Source organism: Pelodiscus sinensis, unplaced genomic scaffold (genome assembly GCF_049634645.1).
Source record: "Pelodiscus sinensis isolate JC-2024 unplaced genomic scaffold, ASM4963464v1 ctg35, whole genome shotgun sequence".
Classification (NCBI taxonomy): Eukaryota; Metazoa; Chordata; order Testudines; family Trionychidae; genus Pelodiscus; species Pelodiscus sinensis.
The window spans coordinates 2,893,488-2,909,086 of NW_027465908.1; the positions used below are offsets into that span (position 1 = coordinate 2,893,488).

The 15,599-nt window shown below is 46.3% G+C and overlaps 1 long non-coding RNA gene across 1 annotated transcript; it reads left to right on the forward strand.

Annotated features, from left to right (window-relative positions):
• Window positions 1–4,577: 4,577 nt before the first annotated feature.
• LOC142824480 (uncharacterized) lies at window positions 4,578–7,383 on the forward strand. The gene is made up of 3 exons (XR_012899345.1): window positions 4,578–4,760; window positions 6,330–6,466; window positions 7,182–7,383. It is a non-coding gene; the product is annotated as an uncharacterized LOC142824480 (long non-coding RNA).
• Window positions 7,384–15,599: the final 8,216 nt, after the last annotated feature.

Consider the following 15,599-nt stretch of genomic DNA (forward strand, 5'->3'; position numbering starts at 1 on the left):
ATCCTGCCTAACTAATAGGCAGCTTTACTGAAGTCTCCTCTGCCACTAAATCTTTGAAGCACAGGTAAGGTATATTGCATTTCAGTATGAATTGTAATGGGTGCAGATTACTGACACTGTTCTGCCAGCATAATACTGTGTGGCTGTGTCTACACTGGTGGCTCCTTGTGCAAGAACTTCTTGCACAAGGGTTCTTGTGCAAGAAGTACTGCGCAAGAACACAGCCACACTGTCATGTGTGAGATGTGCTTTTGCGCAAGAGCACCCATGGCAGTGTGGATGCGCGGCAGGGGTTCTTACGCAATAAAATTCTATAGCTAAAATAGCTTTCTTGCGCAAGAGAGAGTCCACACTTGTGCTTCTTGCGCAAGAGCTAAGCTCTTTTCTTACAAGTGGAAGCTGACTTGGCAAGAACTCTTGTGCAAGAGAGCTTACATTTGTAAGAAAAGAGCATAGCTCTTGTGCAAGAAGCTGTCTCTTCTTGCGCAGGAGCGGGTGGGCAGTGTGGATGCACTGTGGATTATTGCGCAAGAACAGCCGTTCTTGTGCATGAAGCTGCAAGTGTAGACATAGCCCGTGTGTTTATATATAGCCTTGATCTGATAAAGCACTTCCTAAGCTGTAACATGCCCCACAATACCCCTATCACTTATCTTAACACTCTTTTTCAAATAGGGAGAGTCTGAGAAAGATTAAGTGAATTAAAAAGTCCACTGATGAAGTTAAAGGGAGTGTTTCAGTTGACTTTTTGATCAGATCCTAAATGATTTGTCCAAGGTCAGTCCCTAGTGAGGTCATAATTGGAAACAGAATCCAGAAGTAGTGATTCCCAATCTCCTGCGATAATCTCTATGCATCACTGCCTCTCAAATGCACATGGGTTAACAAGGTAACATATCCCTAAAACTGAGGCCTATTTTCTTCTATCTGATCATTTTGCGTTAGTGGACAATTCGGCTGCTAAAGCATCTGGATTGTTAAAAGAATTTTTGCTCATTGGCTAAGATTTAGAAATCACTGCTCCCCTCCTGCTTCTGAAATTAAAATCAGAAGTGAATGTTCACAGTGCAGCTAGGAAGAAGACTCAAATCTCAGCCAGACAACACAAGTCAATAGACAGACAAGACCACCGGCATCTAAACAAACATCATAGATGGTGCAAAAGTAAATTAGATTTTAAAAACTCTTTCAGTTTAATAATCTAAACTGTTAGCCTGCAGCTGTTCTGTGATGATCTTGTCAACTCGAAGTAAGGGTGGCGTAGTGTTTGAATGGGAGATCCTCAAATAAAACAGTAGTGAGAAGTAACAGTAGTGAGAAGTAAGAAGGTGAGGTATTTTCCTCTGTGTTGCATACTCTCTAGTACCAAAGGGATGACACATAGGGGTTCTGGGAAAAGTTTTATCTTTCCTCCTTGCCCACACTCCCATGGCATTACAGCCTATTGGAGTGCAGAGTCTTTAAGTAGTAAAGCTTGGATCTGGGCAATTCATGGTCATTTATTCAATAACATTGATTAAAAGGTTTGTTTTTTCAATGAAAACTGAAAAGTAGCATTTTCCTGTAGAAATATCTGAGTTTTTTTAACCAAAACTCTTTTTTAAATGAATAACCAAACTAAAAATTTCCCATAACTGTACATTCGTACCAAAAAAAGTTCAGACATTGTACTGGGAGTGGTGGGGTGTTTGTTATTGAAGAATCAGATAATTTTGATCATAATTGATTAATTCATTTTAATTGAGGAGCCATTTTTCATTGGCAGGAGAGAGAGATTAGAATCAAATTTTTGAGCAGCTCCAATCTCTTGATAGAGTCTCATGTAAATCCTGGTACAAATTGAACCTCTATGGTCAGGGATTCTCTAGTCCAGCACCATCTTCTGGACCATGGGTGTTGTTGGACTAGAGAGCCCCAACACAGAGCTTGCTGGTGGTTGGGAGAAGAGCTGGCTGGCAGACCAGCAGAGCCCGCAGCCATCTGGGCTGGGAAGCTGGTGGGGGTGCTGCAACCTGAGGGGGAGGGGGAAGGGCAGAGTTCATAGCTGGAGCTCTTGGGGACAGCGGAGCTGCTGGAGCTGGCAGAGCCACAGAGCTTGCAGGGCTGCCTCAGGCAGGGGGACAGGGCAGCAGTGGCAGATCACTGGGCTTCTCCCTCTACCTGTGAGGTTGGCACCCCTACTCCTCAGCCCTGACCTTCCCTGGTCTGGAAAACTCCCTGATCTGGGACAGGTCAGGTCCTGAGGGAGCCAAACCAGGGAGGTCCAACCCGTATACTAGACAAATCCCAGTTCAAGTGATTTCCTTTTCCTGCCTAAAATTCCCTCTGCCATTTCTGTGGATAAGGTATTATCCCCTTCCTTTCCTAAATTGGCATACTTACTGGCTGCATCTAGACTGGCAAGTTTTTCCGTAAAAGCAGCCGCTTTTGTGCAAAAACTTGCCAGTTGTCTACACTGGCCGCTTGATTTTGCGCAAAAGCACTGACGTCCTACTGCCCGAAATCAGTGCTTCTTGTGCAAATGCTTTGACGTTCCCATTCAGGCAAAACCCTTTTCCAGAAATGTTTTTGCGCAAGAGGGCCAGTGTAGACAGCTAAAAAGTGTTTTGCGCAAAAGAGCCCCAATGCCGAAAATGGCAATCAGGACTTTCTTGCGCAAAACCGCGTCTAGATTGGCATGGAATCTTTTCCGCAAAAAGTGCTTTTGCGGAAAAGCATCCGTGCCAATCTAGACGCTCTTTTCCACAAATGCTTTTAACGGAACACTTTTCCGTTAAAAGCATTTGCGGAAAATCATGCCCGTCTAGACGTAGCCGCTGTGTACTGTTTAAACAACTGCTTTGTTCCAAACATCAGGAGAAGCTCCTAAATATGTAGTTCATTTTAAGTATGTAAAGCACTTTAGGATCCTTGAGAGACATGTACTCTACAAACCAGTGGTGTAGAAAGGGAGAGGGCCGGGGGGGAGGAGTTGCCCCCGGGCGCCAAGAGAGAGGGGTGCCAATTTAGCAGCTGAGGGAAGGACAGCACTAGGAGTACTAGGACCCCGTGGGCACCAGCTGCTCCTGCACCTGCAGGAAATTGAAACTGAGCGTGAAGTGCCCAGCAAGAGCGGCGCACAGGGCGGGGGTTCAGGTTGAGCATGCTCAGAACGCAGCTGGCACACAGGCCCCGTCTGCGATGACAACATCCACAATCCCCTTTGCTACCAGTCAGTCCGAGGCACTGCCCATTGGGCCTCAGCATTCAGGTTCTTGCCTGTAGCCCACCCCTCCGAGAAACCGCAGCCACCGATTGGCCAGAGGGTGCATCAATCTGGCTGGAAGCGGACCAGCCCCATGTACTGGAGGGAGCCCCATGTGGTGGCATGACAGGCAAGGGGGTGGCCCAGCTGGGGGAGCAAATTTTGTCTTTGCCCCGGGCGCATAACACCCTCGCTCCTCAACTGCTATAAACCTGGGACAGGAGCGGTAACATTGGAAGGAAATAATTTTTTTTCTTAATTAGGCATTTTTCTTTTTTCTCAGCAGCATCCCCTTAAGTCAGAATGGGAGCGTCCTTTGTTTAACACACAAGGTTTCAAAGACTGTCACGTTTGCAATGTTTGTCATTCAAGCAGGTATCTATGTGTTTGGGCTGAGTATGTCTCCAGTCTATGAAACTCATTCGTCTCTCCATATTCAGAATACTAACATGGAAACAGCTCAGCCGTATACAGCCCAGGCTATCTCAAGAGCAGAATCCAGACATTTGGGGTATTAAATACATTAATAAGGGGACCCTGGCTAACTTGCATCAATGTGTGTTGTTGCCTGATGTATTTATTTGTTTTTAATGGATCAGTTCCTCACAGAATAAAATCAGAATACAATTCAAATGGGTTTTTTGCTTCCAAAAGCAACTTGACCAAGGAGACATTCAGCTAGTCCAACAGCACCATCCTCTGGTGCTGCAGTGATTTTATTACCCTGTTTAGGAGCATATCTCCATTATGTTTCCTTGCAGTAGGACTCATGGTAAAAGAAAGGGAACCCACGTTGTGTACATGGCAACCCTTTTTTTACAATTTCACACTCTCTAGAGGCCCTAAGGATACATCTACACCAGCCCCCTAGTTCGAACTAGGGAGGCTAATGTAGGCATTCGAAGTTGCAAATGAAGCCCGGGATTTAAATATCCCAGGCTTTATTTGCATCTTCCCATCCGCGCGCCATTTTTAAATCCCCTTAGTCTGAACTAACTGCCCGCGGCTACACGCGGCAGTCAAACGTTAACTCGAACTAAGTCCTTAGTTTGAGTTAACTGTTACACCTCATTCCACGAGGTGTAACTGTTAACTTGAACTAAGGACTTAGTTCGAGTTAACGTTTGACTGCCGCGTGTAGCCGCGGGCAGTTAGTTCGGACTAAGGCGATTTAAAAATAGCGCCCGGATGGGAAGATGCAAATAAAGCCTGGGATATTTAAATCCCAGCCTTCATTTGCAACTTCGAATGCCTACATTAGCCACCCTAGTTCGAACTAGGGGGCTAGTGCAGACATACCCTAAGTATTCTCTCTCTCCTTAGGAATCAAACAGTGTCTCAAATGTCCTGCTGGACACTACTGCCCTGCTGGTGTTAGTTACCCACGCCCGTGCCAACCGGGTACATATAATCCTCTCCAGGGGCAGGATGATGCCACAGACTGCACTGCCTGCCCTGCAGGGAGAGTTTGCACCCAGGCTGGCTTGGCTCAGCCAGACTCTGAGTGCATGGCTGGGTAAGCATCAGATTTTCTTTGCACTGTTTTTTTTGTGTGGTTGTGATCTTTGGTTCTGTCTCTTTTGTTTGATGCATTAGGGTCTGAGCTGTCACCTTTCCACCAGCAGCCTCAGAGAAAATCAGAGTTTTAAACAGACCATAAGATCTTTAAAGAAGGGAACAGCTTTTCTTCTGCATTTTTACAGCACCTGGCTCAATGGCGTTTTGCTCTGTGACCAGGAATCCTAGGTCTGCCATAATACACATAAATAATAATAATACCAAATTATGGGGTGTCAGCGAGCATAGTCATATGTAGCATCCCAGTTCTGAACATCTAGACATGACTGAAAAATTGAACCTTATTTATTGAAAATGGAGAACAAACTATTTCACAAAATAGCAGAACAAACGTTTTCTTTTAATTTTTAGTCTTTGCATTAATTTGTTTTTAATTAGTAGAAATCGAATGGGTTTCACACATTTCAATGTTGACAAACTTTTTGAAGGGACACAAATTCCAGGGAAATATTTACACCAGTTCTTCAGACCTGCATTAGGTGAAGGACTCCAGAGTACCGGCCGCACAAGAGAAATGCCAAAATGGAGGCTTTGTCAAGATGTCAAGCAGGGGTCTCAGACTCCCAGCATGTGGGCCCGTCCCAGCTCAAGCAATTAGACAATCTGGCCAGGGATTCCCAGTCGGCTGGGAGGGGCTGTCCATTACTAGCTCCCAGCCCCGCTCCTTGTCCCACCCTCTTTCCCCTCATGGCCTCCTGAACCTTGAGCATGCAGCTTTGGTTACACCCTCCCACACTCCCCCAGTGATAGGAGCCACAGGGAAGTGGTGTGCACTGGACAGGTGGACTTGCTCTGTTTCCCTTGTGGTTCCTGCAGCTGCAGGGCATGCAGGACAGCATGACCAGTGCTGGCCCGCAACACCAGGCCGCCTGGCGAGCCCCAAAGCAGCATGCCCACCAGGAGTCTCAGGTCAGATTGCACAGTTATTCCATCTGGGACTGGCCTGTGGACTGCGAATGTGAGACCCTTGGTGTAAAGAAATATAAGGGCATAAAAAAGCTCCTTCTTGTTAGATGAGAGAGAGAGATAAGCCCTTACATTGTAAATTGTATTATTTTATTATTCATATTACCCTAAGTTCTAGAACAGGACTCCATTGTGCTAGGTGCTGTACAAGTAGAATAGAAATAATCTTTTCCGCCCCTCTTCTCTCTCTCTCTCACCCCCCTCCCCCCCGCCAAAGATCCACATATACTGCCCAACTCTTCTCCCACATGCCAGAGAAGTGTCCTGACCACCTCCCACCTTTATGGCCTTCTTGCAACTCCCTGGACAAGTTTCCTGTCTCCAAACCAGTCCCTTAACTGACCTGCCACTTCAGCAGAGGCTGTCCAGTCCTTATCAAGCAGCCTAACTCACCTGCAAGATCAAGTGACCCAACTTCTGCTTAGCTGCAGAATTCACCCACAGCCCCATCCGCGTGACAAGCAGCCCCAGTAGGGAGGGGCAGGAGGGGCTCTGCCATATGTGGACTGTGCACCTATCCGGCTTGTTTGTGTTTTTATAGTTATGTGTGTCCAGCGGGGTCCTCCAGCCCTCATGCTCCCAGCAATGCCTGCCCCCCAGGAACATTCAGCAACCATTTCGGTCTGTTTGATAAGTCTCAGTGTGAAACGTGTCCTGCCAGATTCATCTGCACGAGAGGTGTGTAACTTCTTGGACCCTTGCATCTCTATGGGAATAACCCAGTGCTGTGGGTCATTGGACAGGAGGGTTTCCAGTCCTTGTGGGTCTGTCTACACATCACACTATGCTGCATGTTCGAACCCAATCCCTACTTCTGTCCACACACAAATCAGTCTGACTCCGATCAATATAAGTATCAAACCTCAGGTCCTAGGACACTCCTAAAGGGCTGGTCAGAGCCTATGTCCTGCTGTGACTTGGTCCACGCCTGTCATTCTGCAGTGTGACCATAGCCCAAGCCACAGACCTGCCAGAAGATGTGTGTCATGCAGTATGGACATCTCAGCATGGCTGTGAGACCCAGATCCAGCAACTGTAAACTAGGCTGCGTCTAGACTGGCATGATTGCCTCTTCACTTTGACCACTCTTGTTGGACATCAGACTCTTCAGAGTGTTGCCTGCAAAGTGATTCTCTGATCATTATAATCCCTAGGTCTTAGATAGCCCCTTTCATCCATAGATTGCAAAGCGCTTTACAAAAGAGGTCTGTAACATTATCCCCATTTTACAGAGGGGCAACTGAGGCACATAAAAATGGAATGGCTTGTGTATGAGCCACCCAGCAGCTCAGGGGCAGAGCTAGAAACAAAACCAAGGGCTCTTGAATCCCAGTCCAGTGCTTTGTCCACTATGTTGCATTGCCTCTCCTTATGGCCAGTCTTGTATTTGCAGGAACAGGGGGGAAGCAGAAGCCCCCTATCCCATGCCCAGTTGGCCACTACTGTCCCCCAGGCACAAAATATCCAGCACAATACAAGTGTGCCCCTGGTACCTGGAGCAATAGGACAAGCCTGGCATCAGAGGAGGAGTGTTTGCCCTGTCCTGCAGGCTGGTTTTGTGTGGCAGGAGCTCATGTGCCTTCCGGGAGATGCAGCCCGGGGCATTACTGCCCAGATGGTAAGTAGAACCTAAGCAGAGGAGGAGGAATTTAGCTCATTTTTGTGTTTAGTAACTATGAGCACACAGATCATGGTGTTCATGCATTTGTTCATTCAGCCCGTGGTTTGTACCAACATATTTCAGCCTGTGGGTTGATAGCAAATGGTGCTCTCTGAGTATTTGATATTTGAAACTCAAGCTGTTTGGACTGAACATGTAGGTCACGTGGTATTTTCCATCCCTTGTTTGCATCAACATAAAGTTTAGAATCAAGCTTCTGGTGCAAATGCATGTGATTCCAAATCCAGAACTGGTGGCAAACTTTCTGCAACATCCGCCATGTCAGTGATTACTCATGTTGGTAAACTTGTTCACCAAAGTATTCCTTAGATCTAGGCAAGGAAGCGCCTTTCCATTCTCTCTCATGTAGTGAGAGGGGCTAGTGTTAGGATTTCCATCACCTCCTCATCTTTGGGAAAGGTACACGGACAAGCAGCCAGTTCCCCTGTCCTGCGGGAACCTACAGTACCAGGCTGGGAAATGGCCAAGTGGAAGACTGCACTGCCTGCCCTGTGGGATCATACTGCACAGAGGGAACCTCCAAGCCAACTCTCTGCCCAGTGTAAGTCAATTCTGTGTTGTGCAAAAGAGACCTTAAGACCAATGCCTGACTCGTTTGAGCAGGGCCTAAAGTGGGACCTCAGAACATCCTGTGTGCGTGCACATCCTAAGTGGGTGCATGCTCCGTAGCAATCTGCATGTTTCTGGGTGGTCAAGGTTTGTGTGAATTCCATCCCAGGTGGGACGTTTCCCATGGCTCTGGATAAGGTGCATTTGCTCAGTTTGTCTGGGTTTCCTCCTCTGGGGTCTCCCCTGTATTATAGCCAAGGAAAGAGCAACACCCACACTCTACCAAATTCACTGCCATGGGTGACTCTGCCTCCTCTCTTCTATCCTTATTCAGGGGAACTTACCGCACCGAGCAAGGAGCAAAGATGGCCAGAGACTGCGTCCCCTGCCCTGGAGGATACCGCTGCCCTGAGCTTGGCACAGGGGTTCCCCTAGTATGTGGCACTGGCAGCTTTTCAGTAAGTGGCCACTGATTCACTCTAGTTGCTGTGCAGCAGAAGAAGAGTGGCAGGGCTGGACGTCCAAACTGTGACCAGAACAGTCTCTCCCCTTTGGGTTTAAAGGCTGGGTCTGCAGTGAACTTTTGTCTCAACATTTCTCAACCTTCCATTGACAAGGGAGGGAGCCATCGTTCAACGAGGCACTGGCATTAGTGTTCTATCCTCTAAGCAGGCTCAGAGCCGGTGTTCAAACTGCCCGGGGCCTGTCTGCACAAGTGCTCTCTCCAACAGAGCTGCACTGATTGGAGCAGGATGGTGGGAAATGTTACGTAAAATACAGACAAGGCCTAGCAGCAGGATCTATTCGACAATGGGATTGTCTCTTATGGAAAGCAATGACGAAGCGTTGTCATGATTTACATAAAAGCTGGCTCAATGAAAGGCCTGGACAAGGAATGATGCTGCAGGTCCAGAGTTCTGGGTTGCTGCACAGACCAGTCCTAACCCCAATTTCCATTATTATGAATGCAAGTTAATGGAACAGCTGTAACCACAATCCATTTGCCATGAAAATAGCCATTGTGTTAATAGGTTCTGGTTTCATTTGCTCCCCTCAGCTGGCTGCTTGCAGTTTTGTAGATATTTGTAATTTTGATGGGTTTTTTTCCCTTTCAATGTCAGCTGCTAATTATTGCTGAGGAATGACAGGAGCAGGCTTCTCTGTTCAGACCCTGCTCCTGGGGGATTTCAATGGAATCAAATATTCATTTGACTGTGGAAGGCAAAACAATGGGTCAGGTCCACAGAAGGGGACAACGGGTGAGAGAGCTGTTCCAACAAACAAAGCTTGGTGTATTCCTTATTTGTCTGTCAGTAAGCTGTAATGAATAATTCTAGTGATAATTACCAAATTTCCATATTGATGGGAAACTGGCATGTCATCACTATCAAATCGCCCTACTATCTCCACCCGGGCCAACTTTCTATTGCTGCAGAGATTTGGTAATTATTGCTGGAACTATTCATTAAGATCAGAGGGGAGATAAATGAATGGGACTTATGTATGACAGATAGGCCTAGATTATCTCTCTGTTGTGCCTTCCAATCCTGTGTGACATGGAGAGGCTCCGGGAAGAGAGGAACAGGGGATTTCTGTGTTCGTCTCCTTTTCTATTATACCGATGAAAGCTGTTGGATTGACAGTGCTGGAGAACAAAGTCCTTTATCTCCATATAGGCCATGGGCAGTGGCAGGGGGAGCATCCTAGTTGAGGCTCAGTCTTTCATGCTTCCAGGGTAAATAAACTGAATTGCATGTTGTTTCTGATAGAGGTATGTTCTGTGAGACCTTTTAATCCTTTGTAGGTATTAAAGCTGCCACAATACTTTCTATAAGAGCAGGGTTAAAATCATAGAATACTCGGACTGGAAGGGACCTCGAGAGGGCATCGAGTCCAGTCCCCTGCCCACATGGTTCCTCGGGCTCGAGTTGTTCCACTCAGCTGCAGTATTTCTGGGGCAATTTGTCTATCTGCATGCAATCCTCCAGCCCAGAGCTGCATTCGTTTGTAAACTGTTCTGCACCTGGATATATCTTAGAAAATGCTTTGGGTTCCTTTTGTGCTATGAAAATGGGAACTATATCATGTGACCTCTATGCTATAGGACCCAGGCTCTGCCTCCTGCTTTCCCTGTCTCGCTGGACACTACTGCGCTGATGAAGTCACAAGCAGAGAGGCCATGCTGCGTGCTATGGTTTGCCCTGCAGGCCTGCTGTGCCCTGAAGGACAGGCAACCGCTCCAGATGCCAGTGGAAATGCCTGCCCGAGAGGATACTACTGTCTCCAGGGTGACATTGTGAGCGGATCTGCTTTGGTTTATTGTTATTGACCGTTCTCTGATCTTCTGGGCTTTGCTGGTGGGAAGCTAGATTAGAGTCAGTCTTGCTGTGTGAGTCCTTACCAGAGCTAGGCTATTTAATCTTTTTTTTTCGGTTTTCATGATTTCATGGTGTTCAGAGACCTTAGTGTTTGCTGCATACAAGATTGTGCTAATTTTGGGTCTCTTTACCTTTCTCTCTGACTTCTTTCTTACCTTCCCAGCTATATTTTTAAGGATGTTTTTAGTATTTTGGTTTCTCTTGGTAGACATTGTATTCAGTTTTTATTAATAGTATATATTATTTGCTTGTAAAACAATGCACATCACCTCCTTGCTGTTATTCATACCTCATCCACATTGAAGCAATTCCTACCATACTGCTTTCAAATAACTGAATTAAGATATATGTTTTGTAAAATAAAAATATGCTGTTTTCCTTCCTTTTTGTTTTCCTCTGTCTATTTGTCCATCTGTCCTTATCCTGGGAGCTACTCAGGGTAAGGACTAGTCTATTTTAAATCTGTCAGGAACCCATCACACTGTGGGTGCTGCTGCCAGCAGATCATTTTAATTAAGACCATTAAGAGATGAAGTTATGTAATACCTGGAATAATAGGATTCACTTTCATTTATGTATTTCCTTATTCATACAGTATTTGCACCTAAGCTCTTTAGTCGTTATCCAGGGCCTTACTGTGCTAGATGCTATAGAAATACAATAAAAAGACGGTTGCTGCTCCAAGGAGTATAAATCTCAATAAGAATTCTAAAATCCTGAGTAAGGTCTATGCAGTTGCATTTCATCCGACCCTCTGTTAGCCAGAAATGCAGGAACAGAGTTGGGAGCTTAGGGTACATCTACACTGAATCCCTAGTTCGGACTAAGGATGCAAATGGAGATGACCGAAGTAGTTAATGAAGCAGGGATTTAAATATCCCGCGCTTCATTAACATAATCTCGCCGGTGCGCTAGTTCGAATTACAGCTGATTCGAACCATTTTTTGACGAGTAACGTTAGTTCGACTAAGGGCTTTAGTCCGAACTAACGAGTCCCGGCGCGCACTTCCTGGTTCGAATCAGCTGTGATTCAAACTAGCTCGCCGGCGAGATCATGTTAATGAAGCACGGGATATTTAAATTCCTGCTTCATTAACTACTTCGGTCGTCTCCGTTTGCATCCCTAGTCCGAACTAGGGATGCAGTGTAGATGTACCCTTATAGCCTAAACATACTTCTTTGCAGAATAGAAAGATGGAAGAATCCCAGCTCCAGAAGATGGCAAAAGGATTCCCAAGGGCCCAACAGTGTCTATTAAGGACTGGAAAGAATGGCAGGAAAATGGCTTCCTAAACCAGTGGACTGTGCATGTGAGCACCAATCCACTTGGTGAAGCATCTAACCCTTTAGTTGGGTATGTGTGTAGCAGCACCCTTGGCGCCTTGACAGATCATCACAAAGTTGAGTGTAGGTTTATGCCTGTGAAATGTTGATGCCTCCCTCTGTTCCCCTCTATCATCCTCACTTCTGCCTGACAATATTCATTCCCATATTCTTCTTCTCAGACCCCGAGCGGGACTGGTGTGTGCATTCTGCAGTAGGAGGATGCGGTAGTGACAATGCTGTGGTAAAGAGAAATCTGTTTCATTTCCAGGACTCTCATGCTACACCTTGCCCTAATGGAACCTACGGTGAGCAGAAGGGTCTGGGCAGAGCAGACGAATGCTTGCTATGTCCTGCAGGGAAGTATTGCTACAGGGAATGGAGAGAGCCCCGAGGAATTCCCCATCCGGTGAGTGCCCACAGACCTAACAGGCCTCCGACAGTGACTCCGTTCAGCTCTTGTAGGGCTCAGGTCTAAGGGATCCACATCCAGGAAACCAACCCACAAAAGGGACCAAACCCCCAAATAAACCCATCTTACTCTGTGTAAAAGTTTTACACAGAGGAAGTTCATAAGGTCTTCCCACTTTTCATTCAGAGGTATGCACAGAGATTGCTCCTACTCCAGGTAACAATTATTTACACTGGGCTTGATAATAAACAGAAGTGTTTTATTAAATATAAAAAGTGGGATTCAAATGGCTGCAAGTGAAAACAAATCAAAGTAAGTTACTACATTTGAAATGAACAAAAAAGGCCAGTTAGTTCTTATCCAAATCAGAGTTAATCTTTACTCTGGCCAGGGTCTACAGTTACTTTAAAGTTTTTGTCATCTTCTTAGGCTGGGCCAGACAATTTCAAAGGCCAACTGAAGACAAAGGACTGATGGCTTCCCATTGCTTAAATAAACTTTTCCCCAAGGCAGGAACCCTTTGTTTAGCACCCTCCATCCCGCTGGAAAAGTACGAGGTTCAGGATGGATTTCAATACCAGCTGGCATTGTCACATACCTTTCTAGGACCAACCATAGTTCAGGCTGATAGGACAAACAGGACCAATCACAGGTCATTGGTTTGAGTACTGAGTCATTAAGTACTTGAAAAATTACTAATAGCCCTCATTAGCATATTTATAAGAATAAATAGATTCACACTTCATAATTCTAACTTTATATACAAGAATGACACATGCATAAAAATAGGATATAGAGATTCTGCAGATTGTAACTTTAATACCGATATGTTACATAAATAGTTTTTGCATAAATCATCTGTGAGTTATGCATATTCATATCCATAAGCCAATTTTCATAAAGCATGGGGGGCCATGACAGGGGCTTATTTGTGATCGTTAGCCAGATGATCGTCTATCCAGTGCTCCTGTGATGTGATGCTCTAATGAAATACAATCCATGAAAGATACCCCAGTTGCCAGCAGCTGGTGCCTGTCTGGTTCTAATGGATTTTGGGAGCTGTCATTGTGCCAGGCCCATCTCCAAAGACCTGGGACTCTTACATCAATAAGAAATATAAGGAAGAAAGCTGTAGTAACAATAATTAGATGGGAGGTTCAGCAGCATGGAGAGTACCAAACTTTTAGCTGAAAGAGAGAAGTTTGTCAATGCCGTACTACCCTTCCCTCCTCGGTGGGCATACGTTGACACTATGCAGGAGCATGCTTCCTCCTTGCTTGAACTAGCTCCTTAAAATTGGTGGGTAGCCTGGGCAGTAACTTGGGCTTGTCACCCAAGAATAAATGGATTAATAGTCAAGCAGCTAGCCTAAGCTGCTGTGTATGTGCTACCTCCCTGGGGGGCTTGCATGTCTGTTCTAGCTGCTCTGGAAAAGGCGTTCCCAGCTCCACTGTAGATGATCCCTGAAGGCAACGTCTCAGGCTCCAGAACTCTATAGGCATCCCAAGGGTCCCATCACTCCACACTGTGGCAGGAGTGAACAGGAGGATCCTTTTACCTGCAGTGGGCTGAGATCAGGAGACAGAATGAGGCTGATGTTCTGCAGTTAGGTTCTCTTGAACATTGCACCCACTCTTGACTTTGCAAGGTCATTACCCTGCCCTTTGCTCATGCAACAGCTTCCCTCTTTCCATCCACCAGCAATGCTGCCTTTGTACCTCAGCCAGGCCCCTTCTTTCTCCCATCCCCTGTATCACTGATCTCCTACACCTCCATCTGCTCTCTTCTAGCTCCCAAGCTTCCTCCTTTAACAGCTTATATTGTGGGATATGGACTGTGTCTAACAACTGGTCTTTGTACAGCACCAAGCACATTGTCAGCACTCAACAAAATGAATAAAAATAAATAAACAAAGAGCTGGTGGATATTCTTCAAAATTTGAGATTTTGTTGACTTTTTTTCATCAACATTTTGACCGATTCTAAACAAAAAGGGCAAAATTTAATTTAGAAAATGTTATGGGGTTTTCTTTTTCTTTTTCTGCCCATTTCCAATAATAAAATAGAAGTTTCTAATTCTGGCCAAAGCTCAAGCCACTTCTTATTGTAGCCGAATTGATTCACTCAAAACAGCAAGGACAACCCAGGACTGATGATCCCTTTTGTTTCCCAGACTGGAGACTGTCCCGCAGGATACACGTGTCCTCCAGGGACTGGATTCCCCTTCTCTTTTCCATGCCTGGCCGGCTTTTACTGGAATGGTTCTTCTGTGGAAGGAGGGAATACTTGCAAACCATGTCCTGCAGGGTACTACTGTGATTCTCCTGCCATGACCCAGCCCAAACCATGCCCCGTAGTAAGTTGTTCCACTGTGGTTTTGTAATAAATGAGGTGGCAGGTGGGGCAAGTTCAGGTTTCTTTAAAAGCTGTTAGCCCTGTAAGTAACTGGCTTTGCTTTTCAGGGTTCTTACTGTGCCACAGGCAGCTCCCGTCCTGAGCCCTGCCCGGCGGGCACTTATGGTACCAGGAAGAAGCTGGCAGAATTGCTAGACTGCAGCCCGTGTGGACGTGGATTCTACTGTGCTGGTCAAGGACAGACGGGCCCCAGCGGCCTCTGTGAGGCTGGGTTCCTCTGCCAGGGCAGAGCAGTGACGCCGGTAAGTTGCATGTTAGGTCCTTCTCCACTCAGAGCTGGACTCCATTTCACTGGCTAGGTGTGACGGACTCCAGGGTCAGTCTGCCCTGCAGCTGGAAGCAAGCTTCCCACATTGTCAGGCTTGCACTAGGGGGCTCCAGCTACTACCTAGAAGTAGCTGTGTGGATGTTGAGGCACTGCTTGGGCCTAGAAACCCAAGGGCTGCGTCTAGACTGGCATGATTTTCCGCAAATGCTTTTAACGGGTCTGTTTTCCAATTTCAGTTGCCTATGGATGGCGTGACAGGTGATATCTGCCCTGCGGGAGCATACTGCCCACCTGGCTCCCCCTTGCCTACACCCTGTCCTCCAGGGACCTATAGTAATGTGAGTGGGTTGAGGAGCCTGGAGCAGTGTTTAGACTGTCCACCTGGGTGAGTTTTCCATCCTGCAGAAGAACATTGCTCAGTTTTACAAGGATGCCGTGTGACTGCTCTCTCCTGCTGTAAACGCATGTGATCGTCAGAGACTCCGCAGTGAGGGACCCTCAGCGTGAGACTGATCTCTTTGGCTATTCACATGCTTAACGTTAGGTTTGTTGAATCCAAAGTGCAGGATCCCAGACCCAGAGACTCTCCATCCGATTAATGTTAGACCCTGTCAGTGAGAGACCGTTTGTGGTGTAGGCTGGATGGGGTATTCTCCCCATTGTTCAGTGTGTGACATTCCCATTGACAGCCAAGGCTTCCAATGGTTAGAAACTGAAGCCAGCTAGAGCAGTTCAGACAGGAAAAGGCATAAATCTTTAACAGTGAGAGTAATTAACCATAGAACA